The sequence below is a fragment of the Condylura cristata genome, unplaced genomic scaffold (genome assembly GCF_000260355.1).
Source record: "Condylura cristata isolate star-nosed mole 26May11 unplaced genomic scaffold, ConCri1.0 scaffold00010, whole genome shotgun sequence".
Taxonomy (NCBI): Eukaryota; Metazoa; Chordata; class Mammalia; order Eulipotyphla; family Talpidae; genus Condylura; species Condylura cristata.
This window is the reverse complement of record NW_004567111.1, coordinates 26,893,645-26,898,133: the sequence shown is the minus strand read 5'-3', so window position 1 is coordinate 26,898,133 and position 4,489 is coordinate 26,893,645.

Below are 4,489 nucleotides of genomic sequence, written 5' to 3'. Positions count from 1 at the left end.
TTTACTATCTAATCTTCATAGAGTTATTTTGTAATATTTTAAATTTCATTTTATACATGAAGAAACTGGGGCTCAAAAAAAATTAAGTAACTTGTCTAATACCACACAGATAAGGACAAGTCAATATTTGAACATAGTTCTTGTTTCAAAGCTAATAATCCAATGGTATTTGGTTATAATCATTAGATACCCAAAAACAAACTGTGTAAGGGGAACACTCCCAATAGAAAGCTAGACTTTTATGGTGTGGGAGACTTCTCTGGTCTCTCTTGCAGTTCCGCCTTAGCGGTATTACCTCAGTTATTTAACCTGACCTGCTCCCTACTCTTTCTCTGGTGAATCCTCTCACTGCCCCCCACCCTGAGCCCAGAACCTCTGACCTACACCACAGTTCTTGGATGCATAATTAAAACAAACAAACTAACTAACTAAGCCCTCAGAGGGTTGGAGCACAGTACTTGGAAACTAGATGCGCAACTTCAGTATAAGTTCCATCCCAGGCCCAGAGGTGACCGACACGGTGTGGCAGACCTCTTCTGTCTTGCCCACTGCTCCCCTCACCAGTGTATTTCAGTCAGTCTGCCTTTTCTGTGCCCCACTCTGTTTCTGGTGAATTCTCTCATTGCCCCTCAACCTCTGACTCCAGTTCTGTATGCATAAAAAATAATTATTAGACCCTCCCTGGTTGTGCAGCAGGTTAAAGTACAGCACTAAGAAGTTAAAGCCGCTTCAGCATGAGTTTGATACCCCGCCCCGGAGGTGATCCACATGGTGCGGCAGACCTGTCATGATCCACCTAATGCTCCTCTCAGCAGTGTACTTTGTCAACCGGTCTGTTCTTTTCTCCAGTCTGTCTCTGTCTCTCAACAATAAATTTAATAAGTTTTTTATTTATGGTTATTATTATTTTGTTGTTAACTATCAGTGGTTATCCGATCTGATATAAGCTTGTGCAGGGAGAAGTTATTCTTGTTACTCATATTAACAGTATTTCTTCTATAATTTTATAGATTAGTCCAGTTATTTTCATTGGGAGGTTGTTTTATTATAGGAATTAAAATTTTTGGTAATGTTGAGCTTGAACGCTTTCTTAATTGATGGCTGCTTTTAGGCCAACTATGGTAATTTTAATATTCTTACTCTCCAATATAAGGTTGTATCCTTTGTCTTAAGGGCTGTACCTCTAAAGACTAACATTTAATTCTACATTATAATTTTGTTTTTTGTCAGTAAGAATTAAAGTTGAACTTATATTCTTTTCTGGACAACCAGCTATCACCAGGCTCGGTAGGCTTTTCACCTCTACCCACAAGTCTTCTCACTATTTTGCCACATAGACGAGTTTGCTCTGTTAAGCTGCTCATGGGTAGCTCGTCTGGTTTCGGGGTATTTAACTTAAGTTCTCTTTGCTAAAGTTTACTAGTTAACTCATTATGCAAAAGGTAAAAGGGTTAATCTTTGCTATTTATTACTTTTAATTTATTCTTTCACTCGTTCCCTTGCGGTACTTTCTCTATAGCGCCTATTTAAAATTTCTATCTCCTATACTTTAATTTTATAAATGTTTTATTTTAAAGTTGGTTTATGTAGTTGTGTTTTGTTTTGTTTGGGCTAGCTTTAGTTCAAAGTGTCCGTGGTTAATGGAATCTTCTGGGTGTAGGCCAGGTGCTTTGTTATTAAGCTACACTTTGGTTAATCCAAGCACACTTTCCAGTATGCTTACCTTGTTACGACTTGTCTCCTCTTGTATGTGTTACCTTATTATTATGTATATAAATATTGGTTTTAGTACTTGAGGAGGGTGACGGGCGGTGTGTGCGTGCTTCATGGCCTTATTCAATTAAGCACTCTATTCTTAATTTACTACTAAATCCTCCTTTAGCCTTTAGTTTCATAAAGGTTTTCGTAAAGTATTCTATTGTAGAAAATGTAGCCCATTTCTTCCCAACCCATTAGCTACACCTTGACCTAACGTTTTTATGTCATATACTTGTGCTTACTATGATTCCTTTTAAGGGTTTGCTGAAGATGGCGGTATATAGGCTGAATTAGCAAGGGTTGGTGAGGTTTATCGGGGTTTATCGATTACAGAACAGGCTCCTCTAGAAGGATATAAAGCACCGCCAAGTCCTTTGAGTTTTAAGCTGTTGCTAGTAGTTCTCTGGCGGACAATCTTGTTAGTTGGATTGTCTTAGTTTAGGGCTAAGCATAGTGGGGTATCTAATCCCAGTTTGGGTCTTAGCTATCGTGTAATCAGAATTTGTTAAAGTCACTTTCGTAGTTTATTTTTACTTTAGCTGAGGGTTTTTACATCTTAGCTAAGTCTTGACTTTATTTTTGTTTTTTCTTTAACACTCTTTACGCCGTATGTCTATTAACTTGGGTTAATCGTATGACCGCGGTGGCTGGCACGAAATTTACCAACCCTATGTCAGTATAACTTAGTCAAACTTTCGTTCATTGCTTAATTTTTATCACTGCTGTTTCCCGTGGGGGTGTGGCTTTGCAAGGTGTTGTGAGCTACCTAATTGGTGTACTTGATACCGGCTCCTTTATGTCCTATAAGCATAGGACTTTAAGGGCATTCTCACTGGATCGGGGATGCTTGCATGTGTAAATTTACTGACAGCCCCTGAACCTCTGGCCTGTACCCCAGTTCTGTATGCATAAATAAATCAATATTTTTAAAAAATATTTTAAGAAATAGAAAAAAAAAAGCTAGACCTTTGAGATTTTCATTAATTTGCAGCTCATTATTTTAAAGGACTTTAATTTAAACAAGATATGGTAACAATTTTTAAAACTTCCCATTGAAATAAATTTTATTTGATTTAGTTTACAAAAGTACAAACTAATTGAAGGAAGATATTATGACTGAACTCAATAGATAACCCTGAGCATTAACTGCGTACTCACACTCCTGTTCTATTTTTATATCATAGTTTAAAGCTTTACAAGTTAAATATATCCACTTTGACCTCTATTTAAGCCTCCTTTGCAAACATCGTTTTATTAGTTTTAACTATATTGATTCTTCAGTTGAAGATAACCTATGTTCACATGAAAGTTCATTTGTTACAGCTTTCCACTTAGAAGTCCCTTTGTCTTGATTTAATGTTATTTTCTTGCAGAAACTAAAGTTTGTAGGTCAATCTTGAAGAATGAGTATAACCACAAATATAGCAGATGCCTCATAAAATTATCTTCTCCTGCTTCTCTGTGACCTCTGTCAAGGAAATAACACTCAAATCCGCGTCAGCGTGAACAGCTGTGGATGCCGCTGTTAGGTAGCCTTGACCTAGCCTCCCAAGGGTAGTGCCCGACCACGAGGGGATGGTGATTTTCGCAGAGTCAATGTTATTAACGCCAACATAAATCAGAAAATACTGCTTCAAATATAAAAATTAGATGCCATAGTTCATAAAAAGAAGCACATGTCCCTTATAGTAAATCAAACCAAGTTCTATGCAGACAGTTGTGGAAATGATAATGACAATTGTATAAAGATTTTTATCTCTCTCCAAACTTCATTTACAATAAATGTATAACTGGACATATAAATTTCACATTTCTTTTTCAGAAAATACATTAGAAATAATCATTGTCAACTGAAGATTCGAATCAAAACTTTTAGTAGGAAGAATAAATATTGCAACTGTTTATGTTCAGTGCTATCTGTGGCTTACTTTGCTAGACCAATTCTTAAGTAGTAAGGAAAATGCCAAACTATTAATTGAATTTGATTCCCATGGCCTGATGTATTCACTACAATATAACTTTTCACTTACTCAATTACCCTTTCTTTATATAAATGCATATTTATGTGTATATATGTTTGTGTTTTGTATGTTTACATAAATATATGATATATATTAATATAGTCTACATATAATCAAATTACATCATAAACATTAAACAGATATACATTTATATTCATCTCATACGAAAATACAAATGTTTGAATACACTGGTAATCTGGTTAAAGGTTTTCTTTTTACTTCTAAATAGTTTGAGCTGAAACAACATGATATGATAAAATACAGCCCAGGGAAGTGCTTAATAAATGGAAAATATTCACATATGCTTAAGTTGCATGTTTGCATTTGAGTTTAAGCATGTTAAAGATAAATTAAAATAACCAATTATTAGAAAGATAAAATAACCAATTATTTTCACGTATTAAAGTAGATAGAAGAAACATTGACCTTGCTAGATAGGACACAAGTATAAAAAGTTTTGACACAATATCTGAATAGTTGATTTAATGAAAATACAATCTTTATCCTCAAGCACTAAGATTTTGTTTTCTATATACACTTTTGAACCCAGGAAGCATGAGGATCTCCTTATAAAATCAGAACAAGTGACTATACTCATGATTTTAAAACCTAAGGAGGGGTAGAAATTGAACAATAAATTGCTGTATAATATAGCATATGTAAAGGGAAAAATTTGGTAAGATAGTAAGAGAAAACTGATGTTTTAGAAT